This window comes from Cataglyphis hispanica, chromosome 6 (genome assembly GCF_021464435.1).
Source record: "Cataglyphis hispanica isolate Lineage 1 chromosome 6, ULB_Chis1_1.0, whole genome shotgun sequence".
Lineage (NCBI taxonomy): Eukaryota > Metazoa > Arthropoda > Insecta > Hymenoptera > Formicidae > Cataglyphis > Cataglyphis hispanica.
This window is the reverse complement of record NC_065959.1, coordinates 8,021,818-8,043,118: the sequence shown is the minus strand read 5'-3', so window position 1 is coordinate 8,043,118 and position 21,301 is coordinate 8,021,818. Positions and strand designations below refer to the sequence as shown.

General features: G+C 39.3%; 2 protein-coding genes across 6 annotated transcripts in view; one reads left to right on the top strand and one right to left on the bottom strand.

Moving 5' to 3' along the window:
* LOC126850635 (RNA-binding protein Musashi homolog 2) overlaps positions 1-21,301 on the bottom strand; it is an 88,175-nt gene that overhangs the window by 57,733 nt on the left and 9,141 nt on the right. Inside the window, exons 1-2 of one of the 5 annotated variants that reach the window (XM_050593825.1) lie at positions 4,595-4,758; positions 3,177-3,357 (exon numbers count right to left, since the gene is read on the bottom strand). The exons of 1 other annotated variant lie outside the window; for it this stretch is intronic. The gene's annotated coding sequence lies outside the window, so the exon portion shown is untranslated. 3 more of the 5 variants (XM_050593827.1, XM_050593828.1, XM_050593829.1) reach the window with 3 other exon arrangements.
* Positions 392-21,301, top strand: part of LOC126850642 (sperm flagellar protein 1) — a 34,767-nt gene continuing 13,857 nt past the window's right edge. Inside the window, exon 1 of the mRNA XM_050593845.1 lies at positions 392-916. The gene's annotated coding sequence lies outside the window, so the exon portion shown is untranslated. The remainder of the gene's footprint in view (positions 917-21,301) is intronic.

The window sequence follows — 21,301 nt, the reverse complement described above, 5'->3', positions numbered from 1 at the left end:
TTAATTTGACATTTAAAAAAACACGATATTCCATTTAAATTTGTATCATGATGTAAAATTTAAAATGTTTCATATAAATGACAAATTAAATATTATATGATATCCAATCTTCTCGTTCACATTCGTACAATTTTAATAATATTCGCGCACATATAAAAGTGTACGACGCTTATTTCAAATATATATATATATATATATATATATATATATATATATATATATATATATTGTGAGAATACTTGCTTTGAAAGAGAGAGATAATACGATATGTCAACATTAGCGCGCTGTTGTTTACATGTCTTGGTTTTGTTGTCATTCCAACGACAAGACCATGATATGTCGAGTACCGTCTATCATGGTATTATCCTTCGAAGCGTAATTGCGATAAGTATAGAGGGACGTTAAACGCGTTGCCATATGATTATTATCAATTAACAATTGGTGCGATTAATTAACTCCTGCGACACTCGTGAACGGTCCGAAGCAATATATTTCATTTTTTTCTACGAATTTTATTGTCAATCTATATACATTTCCAATAGAAATCGAAGCGACAAGAAATAAAAATTTCCAGTTATCTGTAAGCAAGTTAATTGTATATTTTATTGCGATCTTTACAGGCGATATTTATTAATAACGTCGCGGTCAGCGACGCGTAAATTTGGGGTGCGTTGTAACTTTGTAGCGATCGTAATTTGCCATGGCAATATAATAAGATTCGAGTCATGTGTAATCAATGTCGATAATGCAGTGCAAAGTGTCGTATTCTGCTAATTAGCGCGCGATCGTAATTAACTGTGTTTTCGCGAGGGAGTGTCGAGTGTCATCAAAAAATAGCAAAGGATGACGAGAGAAGAATAAGAGAAAAGGAGGAAGCATCGGAGAGGCGGATGATGATGGAGCAACCGTGAGGAAGGTAGTTAATGATTTATTTAATTCATTATTTACGAAATTAATTACTAAAGTATTTCCGCAATAATAATCCATTTTATATCATTACGTAATATAATATATGTAAAATATATTTTAGGTTTTTATTATAAAATATATATTGTATAAATCATACTGAGAATATTATAATAAATATTTTTATCTAAATATGAAAAGTTTTAACAATTTATTATATTTAAAATTTATTATATTTATGCGATATTATTATATTTACGTAACAATAAAAAATGTATTCAAAAATTCTTGTTTATTATTTATTATATTTTATAAAGTTTATTTGTAAAAAAAAATTCTTTTTTGCGAGATTTATGTAACTTTCGTATCAAACATTTAAAAAGCAAATCATAAAAAAAATTCAGGGATATAATAATTATTTTTTAATATATTAATTATTATAAATACACTCTGCCTTTTATAATTTGAATATAATATGTACATTATGCATTGCAATTTTCCGCCATTGTGCATTTAAATGATTTTTTTAATATTAATCTCGAGTAATGTCTAAAGTGATTTGTCGTCTCGTTTAACGAACTGAAAATTTGAGCGTTCGATTTTATCGGTAAAACCGAAGCGGCAATAGATCGTCTCTCGGGTTGGCATCGTCAGGGCAAGATTCGGCCCGGGTTTAGCGGCCTTGCACGCACGTATAAATATCTAGAAAACAAAATTGCGGCGAGCCTTTCGTTACTCTTTGTTTTTTGTTCTCTCCAAGCTTTACGAACATCCATCTTTCAAAGATGAATATATTTAAACAAATGAAATACGTGAAATGCGATGAGTGACAATTTGCACTCGCAAAAGTATCAAGAAAAAATTCGCAAATTGCACTAATATCATATCGAATCACTTTGCTTGCTATTTTTATCGTTCGCATTTTACGTTTCAATAAAAAAAAATAAATAAAATCTTTTTGTAATTATTTAAAATAATTAAATACAAATACTCTTCTAACGGAGTTATTTAAACGATCCTTTTAAGCTAATTAACGCCAATTAAAATGCAAAGGTTTGACACATATGCCTAGATAACGTCAATTTTTCCGATGAAAAATACATGATGACATACACAATGTGTCAACAACGGTAATCGCAAATCGTGTACAGTTTCCTTTCCCTTAAAAGAGCTGGTAAAAATTTCGAGACAGGAATAAAAATGAAAAAATTACCGATTCGCAATCTTCAAATCTCTCGAAATTCGACCTTTTCGAGGCAGATTCGAGTGCGCCTCTCTCAACCGCTTTAAGAAATATTTGTTACGCCACTTGATGTTCCGCCAGAAATACACGCGGTGTCCGTCGTCACCGCACGCGCGCGGTTTTACATTGCAAATGCGGCGAATAAGCAACGAGATGAAGATCCACGATGACGCTGTTATTCCTTTAATAAATGTACGATGAAAATTTTTTTATTTACGTTTTGAACAATCTAAAATAAAAAAAAACGCACGAATAAAATAATACAAAGTTGTAAAGAAGAATTCCATCGGTCTTTTGCTCTGTAAAGATCTCGTGAAAGGTCTCGTCGATATATATCTTAGTTTAGACAGAAGGATAGAAATCTTTGGATGTGTTTTGACGGTGACAACCATCAGAGTGGTAGTAACAGTGGTAGGGATAGAAAATGGCATTGCATGGTGGTGTACCCGAGAAGCGAAAAGGCGGCGGGGAGGGGGGGGGCGAGGGGAAAGATCCATGTCGGCGGATGGTACGGATTTAGACATCTGGTCCAGTCTGTTTCGCCGGTTCGGCGGGCAAAAGCACCACCGATCGGATTCGAAATAACTATCATCTCGCCCTCGTGTGACTGGCGATTCCGCCGGTCTGTGTGTGTGTGTGTGCACGCGTATCAACCAATCCAATAAGACACGTCCGTCCCAACGGAGGATACACTTCCTTAATCGGAAATACGGAATGCACCAAAGCTTCCCTCCCGGTCGATCAAAGCGACGAGAATTTGAGATTTCGTTAGCTCGTTTCTCACGTTATAAAAATATATTTTTTACCTGCCAAATAAAACTGCGTGGATTTTTATATAAATAAATAAATAAATATATATATATATATATATATATATATATATATATATATAATTTTCACTCTCTAAAAATATTTGGAATGCAATCAAACAAAATTACGGTGCTGCAAAATTGAAACTCTTGAAAAATTCACGTATGCGCGCGCATATCGAGTGGGCTATGTAAATTTATGTACTGGCAATACCTACATAGAGATGATAGAACGATGTTAGAACAACGTGATCGGTGGCGAGTCACGGAGATGCATCGGTGCAATTGGGATTGCATCCCGGGTTACGATCTCTCTGTATACGCTGTACATGCTTCTCTCTATTCCTTCTCTCTCTAGTGATCGTCAGTTATGCGGACCGATATCCGCGATGGCCATTCCTGGGAAATCACACGCTTTTCTGTTTTATCTTCCTCTCTTTCGCCCGTATTTCCGTTTTTCTATTCATCATTCAACGGCGCATAAACGGATTAGCGATCTACATGATCGTTGCACGTGCGAACTTCGTTAATCTACCGTCGACACGTGACTCGTTCTCTCTTTCTCTCTTTATGGCAGTGCAACAAAAATCGAAGGCAATTCAGCCTGTCGCAACGAAACCGAGATTTGCATAGCGTCGAGACTGTCGGACCGCAAAGTTGATTTTTTTCCATCTATATTTAGTTTTTGCATAATTACTAAGTGCTGTATAGTGATGCAGCAATTTCGCGATAACCGATCGAAAGGCAACCGTATAACCGATAAATTGCTGTTTGATAAATTTCACCCTTAGATTTGTAACCTTTCATGCGCATAGAGTTTTCGAAATAAAATCCATTAATATAAATAATTAACGTATCGAATTATATAAAATTAATTAATGCAATCAGTAGACGTAAACGCGTGTTTCAATGTATGGATTACAATTATACACTTTTTGAGATAGGCGTAAAATATAAAATAGGGAGAAATATAGTCTTTATTTAAAATCTGAGATATACAGACACATACGAGCAGAGAAAGAGAAATACATAAATATTCCAGTGACATCTTCCATGTCCCATCTGCTCGTGACATCCTCAAATATCGGAATTCTCATTAGAAATTTAAAGGTTAAACACGTATATACACGTACAACAATCCGGTAGCGTGGCGTGGCGTCGCGGCGCGTCGCGTCGTGTCTGCCAGAACGTTTCGTGTGTCTGGTCCCGCAGGTTATCGATTTCGGCTCACGCACGTATACGAATCTTCCGTATATTCCGCTACACGAAAGATTGGAAAAAGGACGAAAGCATTTTCTCGCCAAGAGAATTCAGCGTCTCGGCTTGGATCATCGATATGGAGAGAGGTGGGGGAGGGAGGAGGGGGAGGGGGGAGGCGGAAGGGAGAAAGATCCTCCTCGAAGTTTCCGAATACTCACGAATACTATCGTCGGTGTGAATAAGGGTATCGCAAAGCGTTATATATTACATACATGCACACACGAGGAAATCGCGATATACAATGTCGCGATAACGCGAGAAAATCCGTTATCAGCGCAAAAATACGACGAGGGTAGCGATTTATTTGTTTTTATTCCGCAGAAAAAAAAAACAAAAACAAAGGAAGTCAAGAATGGAGGAGGGATGAGAGACGAACCTGACATGCCTGTTTCTGTCTCTCTCTCTCTCTCCCTCTCTCCCTCTCTCTTTCTAAGGGCGTTCTTGCCTTTTGTCTTATCGTATTGCGCGCGCGATTGATAACGCGCGACGTCACGTCACAACAAAACGAAACAACGACAGACGCGCACGAGCGACACGATATTCGGCTCGCGACTGAGTTTGACATCATCGTCGCGACCGAGGGCGTGCTACCAAGAGGAAGAGGAAAGAGAGAGAGAGAGAGAATGAGAGAGCTCTATCCCCACTAACGTTGCGCTCAGGCGCCACATGGAGCCTGGCGCTGGGGGTGGAGTGCCGGGGACCCCTCTCGATAGAGAATACGTATATAAAGCCATCCCCTCTCCCCCCGGCCCTTCCCGTCGAGAGAGTGATATAACGTTACGTTAGTGCGCTTGCGTCCGGCGCTCGTGCGTACTCTCGCACTTGTCTCGCAACACTTGTTCCCGCTCGCTCGCTCACTCGGTTTGCTACAAAGTGGCAACCGGTGGGTAACGGGCCGCAAAACGTCGCTGGGTATTTATGTATAGACGATGCACATCGACGTCACGCTAATGGGCCAGGCCGCAAGTCTGATATACAGTCGCGAGGCTCTCTCCTCCCTTGCGTTGTTGCTGCTAGCGAGCATCGACGATGCACTTCCCTTCCTCTTAAAGGCAAGACGCCGCGACTACTTAACCCCCTTTATTTGGTAAAATATGTCGCGGCCTTCTTATCTATACCGTGCTGTCGCGCTCGAATTTGCGATCCCACGTTGTTTTGTCAAGTTACAAGCTATTACAAGCGTAGAATGCGAGCTCTCGACGGTTAGTTTTCTAGCTCGAAAAACAGCGCGCTTTCAAGTCGGCTATGCGTCATATTATTATGCAAATAATTAACAATTTGCGATAACTCGAGATAGGAAATTTGACGAAACTTTAGGATGCCAAAGTAATAACGATATATTGCCCTTTAATTTCAGGCGAATTTCAGTAGAATTTTGTGATTCGAAAATTATGAGTATTATATAAAATATTTATATCATATTATATAATATTTTTATTACGTAATATATATCTATATTATATTTTCTTATTTATTTTTATGTTTTAATATATATTATTAATTATAAATTATACATTAATAATACATATTTTATATAATTATAAAATATGTATTATTAAAATATATATTTTATATTCGTATAATAGATTTATATTCAAAAGATTCGTGAAAAATTTGGATAAAAGATGAAAGATGAGATTCAAGAGGAAAGAATAAATTATTTCAGCTTTCACACCTATTAGCGGGCAGTCCGTATATCAATATGTTGAGCGAGTATGACGTTACCGAGCATGGCGTGTACCGTATTAATAAATCAATGCGCGAGCATCGATTCGCTCGCTCCGTCTTCGTCTAGCTGCCAGCGACGTGCAACACGACGTTGGTAGCCTCGCGCACAACGATTCATTCGTTACTTTGCCGGGAGGAATGCGACTTGGATTCTCGCGTGCACAGAGAAACAGATAAAACGGCCGCGAAGATAAGCGCGAACGTTTGGCTCTGCCAACACGTGGAATGTTAAATAGTACGAGAGACCGATTGGATTTGGCACGTCTCGTCGTCGACGTCATTGTGGTCGTATAAATAATAAGAACGGGATGCTTCAACTACCGCGTACGGATGACGTATTTCAGGGGGGTGTTTATTCCAATTTTGTAAAAAAAATTCTCCGATTTTCCAGATATTTTTGTTCAAAATTTCATTTAAAGAGAATATTTTAAGGATTTTTTCGTGAAAAGTTTTTTGATGAAATTTTTTTTAGGAATTTTCTAAAATAAGTTTTTTTTATCAATCATTTTTTACTTAACATTTTTATTTTTTCATCATTAAAAATTAAAATAAAGAGAATATGTATTATATATTCAATATTTTGTTAAAAGATTGAATATATAAAGAGAGATAAGAATATATTTTAAATATATAAGTCGCAATTTGGTTCGTCAATATTTAACCGACTGTTTACAAAAGTAAAAGTAAAAAATAATCGAGAAGAGAAAATTTTTTAAAGAATTCCCAAGCCCCTATAAAATTCCATGAGAATTTCGCTTATTTTTCCAGATGTAAAAGAAATCCCTGAGAATTTCATATTTTTCCAGAGAGTAGACACCCTAACGCCCGTTTATTTCTCCGAGAATTGCGACACCTCGATACGACTATATTTTTTCCCCTTAGTTTGCATTCGTCGTTTTTACAATAGACAACGCGAAGCAGAGCCATTTGCAAATCCCAAGAAAACGCAGCCGCAATTTACAGCAGATTGGAGCGTCGAGTAGAATTGTAGCCAATCATCGTCGGGAAATTTCATCCGTTCGTTTTCCTCCCGCCGTCGTTTCTCTCGACGCAACATCGACCGTACACACGCCAATAACATCCCTATACCGCATTGCCATGTCCGTATTCCCGATTACGTCGTTATCATGGGTGCATTTCGTCGTTGCAACCCCGACGTTGCGTCGAGGGATTGGGCTTCTCGCCGCCGTTATCGGTCTTCCACTCAATAACGCCGCTCGAATGTCGCGCGAATCGCACGTGGGCGTATGATATTATATGAGCGCCGAGTCTCGCGAAGTGTTAAAAGGCTTATCGGTCCCCGCGCGATGGATATACGCACTTAACGATCGCGGCAAAAACGCGACCGTGTCGACGTACGCGGAGCATCACGATCGATGCGCGCGAATAAAATGCCGCGAAAATATCCCGCTATATTTCTTCGTTGGACTTTACTGTCGCTACTAGTCCGTTATGTCTTAATATTTTCCAAAACACACGAAAGTCAAATATATGACAGCAAAATTCATGCTCTTTCCAATTTTTATCAAAAGTGCGATCTTGTTTCATATCAGATAGATAAATTTATGATCATCCTATTTCCACTTCGAATAAAAAATAGATGGCATTAAAAATAAATTTTTTTAACTCATTTTTTAAATTTAAAAATTAGAAGAGAAAATTTATTTAAATTTGCATGTGTGAGAAACGTTTTCAACTTTACCGCAAATATCTAGGAAAAACAAAAGAGAGAATCTAAGTTTTGTTTCTGTATATCATTGGATTAAATAATCAATTTCTTTTTATTATCAGTCGCGCCAATCTATACTGGAAGAATATCGTCAACAAACACTCGATGCACAACGTAATTTTCTTCTTCTCTTTTTGCGAAAGATTTTCTAGACGATCTTCCGAGAGCGCAATGGTGCAATAAAGGTGAATACTCTCTCTGACTTGACGACCGTGTAAAGTACCCTACGAGGCGTGTACATAAGTTGCCGCGTTGTTGCAACAGGTGCACTCAATTTGTAACCCTTCGCGCGACCTGCTTTTATATACGTATAACTTTTAATACAACATGCTCGCCGCGTTGAGAAAATTTCGAAGCGCGTATTTCTGAGAAATCACAAAGATTGAATTGTTTTCCTTCTCCCGCTAGACGTGATGCGTGAAACCGCATCTCGCGCTCTTATTCCCCCGTCATTACAATAGCGAGCGTACGAGCCGGCTTTCGGTAGCACATTTTTCGTTCCCGTATTATAAATCGCATTCCAGTCGGCGCCGTTAAAATTGTCGCAAAGATGCGAGAGCGAAACGAGAAAGCGGAAAGGGCGAGAATGGCGCTCGCGTAAAAGCGAGAAGAGACGGGGAGGGGGAGGGAAAGGGCCACCACCTGAATACCGCATACATCACGCATATTCTTACGTACGCAACGCGTGCCGGTAATTCCGTAATTCGGCGGGAGTATAGGAATCCGCCCGCGTCCGGGTATTGTTACCGCGTTAATTTACGAGCCAATTAATTAGCGCCGCCGTCGTGCTGAGATATTTCGGAACGCGCGTTCTATACGCGCGCCAACGCAGCCGAGGCTGTATTTTCCTCTGAATTCGCCGTCCGCGATATATATACATATATATATATTAACAGCGTAGGATATCGACATTTTGGCCAGTAACTTTTGGAAAGTTTCTCGGCAAAGAAAAAGAGAGAGAGAGAGAGAGAGAGAGAGAGGAATATTTGAAAAGCACCGTTAATATCGCGTGTGCGTAGAATTAACACTTGAATTCATCAATTTTCCTCTCCATCTGTATCCATCGATGAGGCAGAATTACAATCCGGTGGAAAACGGCAAACGCGAGACTCGAGCTTATTTCATCCAGGCATCTCGCTGTAATTATTCTTACACTAATGAGAAGTGAAATAATTTTCGCGTGGAAAGAACATCGCGTAAAGTTCCTCCAGAGATAAAATTCTTTCGTGGAAAGAGAGAACGCCGGGGTGCAAATGTCACTCGCGCTCGTTGCGGGACGTTATGGATGACACTGTCAGCGGCAGAGAGGGTCGACACGGTAGACAGGATAACGTGGCGTCAGTGTCCGAGGGTGCAGAGTGCAAGAGACAACGAATAATTCATCCCCTTCCCCCTCTCCCCACCGCCTCTTCCCGTTCCTCTCTGTCCCCGTCTCTTTGTCTCGAAAAATGTGCTGCACATGCCGTCGCGGTGATGTAGCACGCATCGCGGCGTCTCCATCATGGCACACGTACCGTATTAAAGTACAATCAGTCGGCCGCGATTTTTTTTCCACAACCGGGATTTTAATCAACTTGCTCCATTTAAGATCCATTTCCTCGCGAGATTAGCCGCGACACGTACATATATTTCTCTCCCGTGGCGCTTTTTTTATTATTAATTTTACCCGATCAAGTTTCGTCTCGATTCTCTCATTGATATCGACAGATATTCTTTCACTACAAAAAAAAAAAAATATACCTTGTGAGCCAAAAAATTATTCGCATAAAAATGGCGGGAAATCAGATCGCCAAATTTTGATTACGGTAGACGCGCGATTTGAATAAATCCTCAGCTCAGTAATTCTTTCCCTCTCTCTTCTACCCTAACGGATTAATATCCGACAATGGGGCGGTCGAGCGCGTCCAGAGGTCGCAGCGCGAGCAGATAAGCGGAAGACAGCGATAACGGTCGCGCGCCGATAACGACGGTCGGCGTGCATGATTATTAATCATGTGCAGGTTGCGCGTGCGACTGTCAGCGCTGCGTAGGGGCGATCTGACTAATCGTTTCGCCATTACGGAATAATATACTCTCGCTCGTCGATGGGTGGTCCTTTTACTCTCGTCTCCCGCATTCGTTCTCTCGCGTTGGATATCTAATTGACGCGCGCGGGCGACGCGCGTCATTTTGCACGTCGCTGCCCTCGAGAATCATTTTACCTCGTTCCGTGAAAATTGCGTCGTCGCTCTCTCGCATACGTGACGAGTGTGTAATAATAAAAATGGTGGTAGAGAATTTGAGGCCAAAATTGGAAAGAGTTTAAATTTTCTCGTGCGCAAACCGGCATAATAAAGCGTTATACAAAATGTTATTGCACAAATATTTTGAAGCAGATTCTAAGATTATTATCTCAGAGATTGTTTTTTTTTTTTTAATATTTATTCGATAAACTTGCTCATGAATAATTGCTACGTTAAGGATGTTTAAATTTCGAGAATCTTTTTCTTATTTTTTTATTCAAAGTATGTTGCGAATCAGCAATAATGTATTTTAATAACAACTTTGAGTGAAAGAGAAAGAATTTACAGTTTTTTATTTCTTGAAAGCTGAAGCGTCTTTTCACATAATTAAATGGCGATAATATCATATGAGTGCAAGTACGTTTTGCCAAAATGTATCAACGGGGATAATATCCAGCTGCTCATTTCTATAGAAATCGAAATGTTGTGTCGCGAAAAAGAGAGAAAAAGGAATAGACAGACGACGAGAAAGGGAACGGAAGAAGTTCAAGCCTGGAGGGTCTCGGTCGTTTCCGGTAATGCGAAAACGCCAACGACAGAGCAGATCCTCGAGACGAGAGATTTTCCGGAGAAAGAGAGAGAGAGAGAGAGAATACAAAATCCTCCGGTAAACCACAACAGAATCCAACCCCCTTTGGTCGGGAAGTACATATATGTATGTATGTGTGCGGCAGCTTTAACCCCCTCCTACGCGTGTCTCCTTACTAATGCGGCAATAAACATGCATCTACATGAGGCACGGGGCCGTAAACTGCACGCCGCCATCTCGGCGATGGAAAGAGAAAACGACACATGGTGCGAAACAACCACGAGACTTTGCACCGTATTCGTAAGCCCCCTCTAAACTTACGGCCACCACTCCTAACTCGTCTATTATTTTAAAAAAAAAAGAAAGATATTAAAAAATGAGATTAATAGAAGAAAAATAAAATTAAAAGCTATGATAGAGAGAGAGAGAGAGAGAGAGAGAGAGGGAAGAAATGATCGCTAAAAGCGAAGAAAAAAATACAGTTAAAGTCTCGTCATGTGTAAGAGAAATAAAAAAAGAATAACGTCAGCTTGATAGATAAGATTGCAGGCACTTCTGCCGATAACGGCAGCCGCTTTAATATAAAAATTGCTTTCGCGTGGCGTTTCGAGCTGCCGGAATCGGGCTCCGTTCCCTTCCGCCCGACGGACTTTGTCGACGGAGGCTGCGTGCCGAGCATTTCAATCCGGACGCGACTTGCAAAACGCGACTTGCAGACAGCGATGGGCACGTCCCGCCGTCCGCTCCTCTTGCAAATTACGCGCGGACGCGCGGTTATTTTAAAAGACTGTCTTCTCCAGACCCGACGTCTTTAATCTCGTGATGCGAGAGCGCAAAAACCCTTCCTCCTCTCTCGCATAAACGCAACGATCCGGGAACATTCGTATCCTTGTTTTTCTTTCAGCGACAAACGTCATCACGTATCTTGATATTGCACATACATTCGAGTGTTCATGTCAAAATTTAGAGAAATAGAGAATCAACGCTTTCATAGAGAGCTAAATCAAAAGTATTTAATTATAAAGATATTCGATAATAAACAATTATTTTAGAAGAATTTAATGAACATGTTTCCCTGTACTATTTCATTCTATTATCCGTTTTAGATAATTAATAGAATAAAAGCTTTCCGCCACACATACATATAAATACCATCTAAAAATATTGTACTTGTGACACAATTTAAATAAATGATCCATTTAAAACTCTCTACCATCAATATAAATTATTTCGCATGTACACGAATAAATTAGTGTACGAGAGGAGTTTAACAATTCGTGAAAAAGCTAATAGACGTCAACCTGATATCGGTTATCGGACAATGTATTGTCGCGCTCGATTTCGTTAATTCCGCGTTAAGCGACAAACTGCCGTCATGTTTCTTCTTGCTTTCTTTTTGCGGTTTGTCACGAGCGAACCGGTCACGAGTACCAAACGCGAGATCTCTCCATCGGCGTCGTGTGGCGAACCGTGGCACTGCGTCCGACAGGCGTGTAATTCACCTACCACGAAAAGTCATCACACTGTGAAAAAAGAAAAAAGAAAAAAAAAAAAAAACGTCGCGGCGAGAGTTGCCGCGAAACTGGCGAAAGAAGAGAGAAGAACAACGAGTATTTTCGCCCGATTTCACGAACATTATTAGAACGACGGGGAAATCGGTCTCTGTCGGATAAAGTCGTTTATCTCAGGCGTAATAACTGTTGAAAACGTGTACGCTTCTCTCGATATTATATTAATTCTTACAAAGTATAGACTCTATAAATTTTATCTACGTACATATTTCAGGCTTTTAATCAACCTTTTTTTTTTTGCATTAAACGCCCTAAAATAGAATAATAAATTAAAGGATTATTATCGTGTGATTTTTTTTTGTGTAACGATATTTGCGAAATTTTTAAACACGTGAAAGTCGATCTTCGAGTTTCGACAATGCCTAGTGTCTTCGATTAATTTCACCGACTAATCTTTTGGCATAACGCACGGTTTCCCTAATAGATCGATCGGGAGATTTATATTGGCCGATTATACACCAAAATTAATCTAGCGAAAAGCTGAGACCTGTAGCAAAGGGTCCGCTTCCGGCGAGGTTAATATAAGTTGCGGCCTCCCGCGGAAAAACGAGCACCTGCGGCTACATCGAGAAATTCCGCCGAGATGGAATTGGATCTGGATGCGAGTGCATATCCAGGCGTATATATATATAACTATCTACCTATTTACCGCGTTTAACGTTCCTCGATATATCTAATTTTATGCTAGCCAGCACCAAAAGTTGTGCAAAATGCGTTGCACGAATACAAATATAATTCTGATCTTTTTTTATTTTAAAAGATAATTTGAATATAATTATTAATTTCATCTCAGCCTTTTGATCATTTTTGTAAATGCAACTTTTGCGTTTTACTGTTACTGTTTAAAGTTTGCGATAACGCGCAATTTTTTAATTTAAATTAAACTGTCTAAATGTACAATATATAGTGCAAAATTAATTAAGACAATTTTATTCTTTTATCTACGTGAACATTATTTTTAATTCGAAAATGGAATAGTGACTATTGTATCTAATTATCGGAATGACGTCTTTTCTCTGTAAAAAGAAATTACAATCCCTACTGTTATTCGAAGTTTCGATCTCCCGTTTAACAGCGCGGAACAATCTTCGTTTCCACTTCGATCATTGTGCCCATTAAAATTCTCTCAAATTTCATTGATATCCCACATAAAACGCGACACTGCGGCAAGAAATAATCGTCCTGAACAATACAATTTATTTGAATACCAGAGTAATTTAATCGAATGATCATTTGGACGATGCTCTCTTCTAAGAGAAGATTCCCGTTTGCATCTTTTAACGAATCGCGCAGGCAAAATAAAGGAGGAGCGCTCGTTTCACACGACTATGTTTCGTTTAATAAAGAATTAAGCGCCCGAAGAGTGCTAAAATTCAAAATGCCGAACAAGACGTGAAATTTTAATCCACCACTCGTGCAATATTTGTCGAGGCAAGCCGAATCACCTCGAGGGAGAAATAGTAAAGCCATTATTTCTATTCGAAAATATCCGCTGACCCGTATTCTCACCCGCGAAGTCAACCGCAAATTGGCTAGCGGCTTTTCGCGTTTTTCCGTCAGTCGATATCGGTTTCTCTCAATCTCTCTCTTTCTCCCCCGCTCTGTCCCCTTCTCTCACTTTTCTTGCGATATTTCATACCGCAACGCCCTAACGACCGTCTTTGACCATGTGTCCAATATCCGTGGACGGGTGGAATGACGGTAACAAAGGGAAAAAAAAAGGAGAGAAAAAGGAAGGCCTGAGACTGACGGTTTCTCGCACGGTTGATTGAGCCGGATAGCTTGTACGATTTAATAGATGACACAAAAATTATCGTCGCTTTTCCCAGCTGCGTGGAGCTCATTGTTACCAGAAGGCCGAATTTATCGGTCGGATCGAATTGCTCGGTCGGGATAGCTGCATCAAGGTAAATAGATGGATGCATTCTCGTGCTATAGTGAAGAGACTTCGATTTTCGATGCGCTTGATGCCCTCTCTCTCTCTCTCTCTCTCTCTCCTTTCTCCTACGAGCTAACAAATATTTTTCGATTCTGTCGTAATCTGCTTACGGTTAACGTCGTTTCGCTCGTCCGCTTCGAACAAAGCTTTGTAAAATAGATCGTTACACGCGTTTATTGCGAATGTAAATGTTTCCATTCGGAGCGCACGTTAATTATTAAATTCTTCGGCGAATAGAAATCATTGTGGAATTTTACGCGAAATTACGGAACGAGATTGCGGGGCTCGCGTCGACGAGATGTTTCGGCCGCGTCACTCGTGACACGATTCACGGACATGTTCATGTTCATGCGCGCGGGAAAAGTCGTATTTTTTTTTTTTTTGTTTTCGCTTTTGTTTTTTTTTCAGAATGAAGGACTCTGTAGGTCCAAGCGGTACACACTGTAGATTGGAACTGTGCCAGGAACAAATAACCCGGGTCCGCGCGCGATAGCTTTGTAACGTGAGTGATTTTCGGTATTCGAGAACATTGTACGTGCCTCTTTTGGCCGCCCGCGGCCCTCGGCGAGCCCTGCAAGTTCCACACAAGCTTCGCCATGGTACCTACACGTATGTAACGTTCTCTCCCAAAGCTCTGCAACAGCAGCGTGCAAATTGCGTTCCCCGCCGTATGGGAAACGTATGACAACGCGCGCACGCATCGTTCGCGAGTGGCTTTTATCAGTAGCCCAATAATTGAAACAATGTTTCATTACGGAATAAGAATTGATTAGCGTTATAATTGCGGATGAAACTGACGTGAGAAAATTTTCGATCAAGCCGAACAAAAAACGGCCACCATATTTTGTTATCTGCACGACAAAAATTTTGCAGTATAAATTACATAAAAAATACATCGCAACATTAATCATGGAATGGAACGATATTTTAGAATATTTATTATTATAAAAATTATTAATTATTGTTAATTTGTTTGTGCACGTTAAATAATTTTAATACTCTTTTGTAAAAGCTAAATATTATATATATATATATATATATATATATATATATGTATATAATGTTATTGAAAAAAAAAAATCGTGACTTCTCTTATACATATATTAGCCTGTTTCATGATCACAAAAATTATATTGCAATTTTTATTACAATATGTTTTCCACCACTATCCCATCCTATAATTGTTTCTATACCAATGTAATAGGATCTTTCTTGAACACACATACGAATGTATATTTATATATAAAAAAGTTAGGCAATATATATTTTTGACATTTTCAGTCTTTTCTAAAATTGAATCAATTATATCTATAAATGCGTTCTCCGTCAGAAACCATGCAATTTTGATGAAAAAACGAGAAATACGATATTTTTTAGTGTATGAAAAACTATTTGGGGCATTCTCCAATAGAAAAGGATACCGTAATGAATACAATTCCACAATATTTCGTTTTTGTTAATTTAATTATATAGTCTTTTTTTGTAATTTGTCGTTTTATCCAACGTGGCAAATAAAGAGCCACCAAAAATTCTACATTCGCCGAATGGATTCGAAAATACTGGGAGAAACTATAAAGAGGCGCACCGTGCCTAATCTACAAGCATGATAATGGCAAGCGTGTTAAAGGCGAGAGCCATTCCCGTGAAAACTCACGAAGTGCAAACAGAGATCGGTTACGTCGGTATCTAACTATTCTTTACGAACGATGAAGAGTGCGAAAAGCAAAAAGGAAAAGAAGATGAGTATGAGAGGAAGAGGACGGGAGAAAGGGAAAAGGGAAGAAAAGGCGGAGCTTTTTGTCGTGCGCCGAAAAGCTTCGTGAAATTGCTCGTAAAAATCGACTGTTTCGTCGCGCCAGAATTTATGTACGCCTACACGATACTTTTACGAGCGTCAAATTTTACGGCATCTATGCGACGCATAGAATTCGAGCACGTATCTATGGAAACTGGTAAATGCAATTCCCTGCGAGATACCTTGATTGAAAACTTGACTGAAAAGTTTCGCCACATGCTATCGCGCCAACGTGATGATTTATTCAAACGCGACATTAACATAACTGGCGCGAATATGATCTTCGGAAACTTTTCTCGACTGTGATAAAAATATTAGCAAAGTCGTGTCGCAAGCATAATACGCGACGTGAACAGTTACCAAGGTATCTTAAATCTTATAAAAAAAGTTCTCTGATCTTCCAGATATTTTTATTCAAAATTCCAAATAAAGAGAAGATTTTAAAAATGTTTTATAATTTTCTAAAATAAATTTCTTTATTATATGCATTTTCTAATATTTTTTCTCATGCAAAAAAAAAAAAGATACAAAATCATTTAATTATCAAGTGCTAAAATGCTGTACTGCTAGAGTACTCTTTACAATTAAGAGCAAAATTATCAAAGAAAGAATTTTGTTTTAAATTTCCCGAGTCCCAATAAAATTCCATGACAGTTCCCTGATTTGCCCAGGTACAAAATAAATTATTAAAAATTCCAGGCTTTCCATGGTCTTTCCAGGGAATAGACATCCTGCTTACTCTATGTAGAACTTCGGAAGCAGTCGCGAGCGGAGCGTTCGAGTGGTGAGCCGTATTTTGGGTCAGGCATTTCAAAGTGCGAGGGATACTGCGTTTGCGATTCCCCAAACGTAGCAATTTCTCGCGGTAATTCTGCGAAATTGCGCCACGTGATGTGTGTTCTCCCCTTCTTTCCTCTTCTTTAATGCAACGCGCGGTGAGATACGACGGACGTAGTACCGGTCGAGGGCCTCGGTCGGAAGGAAAAAAAGGTACCGTGTAAAGAGTCTTTGTGGATGACGTAATAAAATCTTCCTGTCTCCTCGAGTATAATGAGGGCGACGTTCCGGGATAAGAAAGGACGAGAAACGAGGATGACACGACCGGGAATTAGATTTAGCCTCGCGCGCTCCCGAACTGGAGATAAAGGACCGACCCGGAGTGGAGGGGTTTTATCTCCTCGCGTGATTAAGCCGCGAGGTAGTATATCATCGATTATATTCTCGTTAGACTAAGTAGTCTAACGGGCGGGTTTAACCCTCCTCGCCTACCCCGCGCGGATATGCAGACGGAACCCGAGCGGTGATTCGCCTTTTCCCGCGTGTGTTCACGCGGAAAGATACGCGTCTCCTCTTCTTCGTTCGCACCCTTCGAACGGGCTGGCTGCATATCATATCTCGATTTACGGTAACATCGGTGAGGATAATCGATAACCGAGAGACTCGAGACGGTATTTATTTACTCGTTTATTACGACGCGTTCCCATCTCCGAGGAGAAGACTATAATTCTTTTCTCGGTCCCCCATCGACGTTAAAAATTGATATTAAACGGTCCGCACTGTAACATTCCAAATATGTGCGCTGAAATGTAACTAAATTTTTTTAAGCCCCGAAGTAACGCCAGGTATTTAATAATTTTATAATAAATGTATGTGAACGTGAAATTAGTTTTTTTTTTTCGTCAAGTTTTTCATCTAATTTTTTTTTTTTTTTTTAACACGCGAGATCAAATCCATCCGTTACAGTAACGTTGATGAAATTTTTTCCGTATACGTGTCATGGAAGTCGATTGAATTTTACGCGTGTTAAGATTTGGCCGATGAGGACACGTCGCAGGAAATCAAAGAGAAAGAATCGCGCGAGAGATCGTCGGAGAACCCTCCGAGATTTAAGCACTTTGCTTCTCCCCCAATGCATACGACACTTATGGAACCCATAGCTCAGCGTTTTCACCGCCAGCATTACTTTTTCAAAGCTGGAGAATCCTTCAACGTGGTGAATAACGAGTGATGCGGTTGACATATTAATGTCTGACTGAAATATTAATAATAATATTAATAGTAAAATTTTGAGAATTTTTCGAAGAACTTATACGTACGTAGCCTAATAATTATAAATAGTTTTAAGCGTGTCAATTATCCATAGGTTTATTTTATCAGATTATATTTCTCATAATATTCGAGATCTAAAGCGAAGAAGGACTTTGCTCTCTTCTTGCAACGGACACTTTGTACCTTTTCACAGAGAAAAGTCGAAGTAAAGAATAAGGGAAACTTTTCATTCTGTACGTAAAACATTTTTTCGCTCGCAATACAACCGGTCTCGTTTATCCGTCTTCGCGGAAAGACGAAGTCGCGTCGAGACAAGTTTCCCAACTGGATTAGCCGCGAGATGGATTAAGTGTGGCGAAGTCTATTGTATGACAAGATTTAGTAAACTCCACGAGAATGGTGGAACCATCCGCTAAGAACCGGAAAGAACTGCACGAGGAGCAGAATTCATCGCGATATCATACGCGACGATTAGAACTGCGCTTTGTCATTTATTACGTCTATCATGTATACAGGGTGGGCCCAAACATTCCAGTCAGACTTTGAGATTTTATTGTTTATTTTGTTTTATCATTTTATTTTATCATTTAATTCTGAACAAAAAGTTTTCCAAAAAGCTTTTTAAAAATACTCTTCATTTATGTTGTCCTACTTTTTAATGTTTATCTTGCTCCTTGGTTATTTCACTAAAACAATTTTACTTTTCTGCATGTTTAAACCAATCGTCATAGGAGGATGATTTAAAAAGCTCTTTATCGGAGAAACACTTTTTTGTACATTTGAAACTGCTTATCTTAAAACCTATGGAATTACTACAGTCATTTGAAAGATAATTTAATTTTCTACAACTTTTGCTTCTGGTGCTTTTTGTTTAAAAACGTAAACTTTCCTTGATATTTGTAAAAATGTATAAAACAATCGTAATTTCAATCTCAAAATCTGATTAGAATGTTTGAGCCCATCCTGTATGATAATGATAGAAAATATTAATCAATAATGCTTTTTAAATTTGACTGAAAAATTGCCTTTTGGAAAAGATTTTTATTATTTTTCCCAGCAATCATAATTTTATATTAATGGATTCTACAAGAAAAAAATACACATCTTCGCAAAAAGTTCATTTATATTCCTCTCGTATAAATCTGTTAAGCAAATTCTATTTTTCATCAGTTTATTTAGAAAGACAATATCTCCTGCAAATCACTCCTTCTGTTCCGTAAAGATATGACCTTTTCGAAACATTCGTTAGCGACATTCTTGAATCGTGTTGAATCGTATTACGGAATGCAGAGGACGCCTTCAAGATAAATCAGGTGACGAGAACAGAGCGAGCACTCGATGAAAGAGACGGCCGTGAAGGGACGAAGAGGGTTCGCGTGCTTCATATAAATTCTCCTTCTGTTGCTTTTTCTGTCGTCGAGCGGACATCGAACGCGAAAGGGGCGGCGATAAACTTCACAAACAGATTGCACGCACGATCATTTGTGATATACACACGTAGTAGCGGCGCCAATAAACGCGATACGACAGAAAATTGATGTCTACGGTATTACGTATTGTAATTTTGCGCGCTTATCAAAGCGATCGGAGCGACAGCTCGTCAAATCAAATTAATTATTTGTCAAGTTCGTCAAAGATAACGCGATCACCAATCGCAATCTTGTATCGATATATTATTAACGTCATTATCGTACATCAGAGACAACGTCACTGGTTTGTTGCTATCACGATTGTAACGATTTATCTGAAGTTTTTACGAGTTCTATATACTGAGTATGATAGTGTCTGATCGACATCCATCTCGGATATGTTTACGACACGACAATTTCGCACTAAAAACATTCACGTTCGTAACTTATTCTACTTTACTTCACTGACTCGAAAACTTTGCCTATTATGTTCCATCAGCGGATCGTAAAGAAAGACGCGCGAATACCGTGCATTTATGCCATTATTTGATCGATTTTTTCAATTATTTTTTTCTTCCTTTGTGTGTGAGAACGTATAGATTTTAACTCGAACACGGCCAATCGATACTTCGATATTTAGAGATGCCTAGGATAATAATAAAGGCATTCAGTAAATTCCACCGTATTTATTATAACACAATATGAATAGAAATTCAATCCCGAATAACGGAATATATTCCCCAATTAAATAGATAATTAGCTCGGAATGGAAATTCTAATCGCGCTCGCTATATTAAATAGAGAATAAAATTTAGACAGATGTGACTTAATTCGGTGAAACTGAAGCTAGGATATTTTTCAACTGTCCAAGTCAGTTCCTGAACCGTTATATAATCGCGCGTGTATTTTTAATAACATTTTTCTCTAGATATGGAGCCGATAAATCCGCCGGTATCTCTCTCTCTCTCTCTTTAACTCGTCTCTTTCGTCCCCTCACGCTTCTCACTTTTTACAAATTTTCCCAACGGCTCTGGAATTTTTATGAAAGTAAGTCGAAGGGCTTTATATACGGCTTTTTTCGTACGATAAATTGTTATATTAATTACAAGGGTGTGTATATCGATCTCCACATCCCGGTTTTTTTTTTTCCACCCGAAAAAGAGAGAGCGAAATCGCCGGAACTTTCGCGTGATCGATGACTCGTTGTCTCTCGGAGCATTTTACAATTTTGATGGTATTTTCGCTGTTGCGTATATAAAACGCGACGATAAATCCCAATTAATTTACCGCCAATACGCCATCGCGAAGATATCGAAAGTACAATATCATTTAACGCGACACGACAAGCTCGATCGACATCGGCGACTGATAAACACTTGCTGTCGCAAGTTTGCGTGTAAACTGGCTGAATTTACCAAGCTGATTACGCGCCGATTACGCTAATCTCGCACCCTAATCTCCTTTGCGGGAAATCTGATGTCGCACGCATCGGTTGCGTGAAAAAGCGAATATACGATTATTTCCACCACTGTATAATACGCGGTTTCTCTCGACGGTGATTTTGTTGATACGCATCATCGATCGTTCGTTGCATGCGACGAGGAAGGGATCGCTAAATCGGGATGAGAGAGAAGGGAAATGGTGGGGGTATATCCGAGGCTAGAAAGGAAACTTGGTGATTCTCAATTTGCGAAGCTTATAGAGTTCTCTCCGCGAGAGTGGCGGCCAAAGACACCTGGGTACTCCTCGGTAAACGCTGGAAACTTTGTCCAACTTCCGCTTCTGTATACTCAACAAGAACAATCGAGACGCATAATATCTACGTTAGTGTATTTCTCAAAAATGCGCAGAAGACGGTAAACTCGGAAAATCGTGAGGAATTTATCGGCAAGAGTTCCCGCGTTGTGAGTTATTCGCCGCGAGCAACGCCGGAAATGCGAGAGAAAGAGAGAGAGAGAGAGAGAAGGAAATTTGGTACCAAATCCGTTATATATCACGACGATGGAGTTCTCTGAGCGTGCATTTTATCGATGTAACTCAATATATATATAT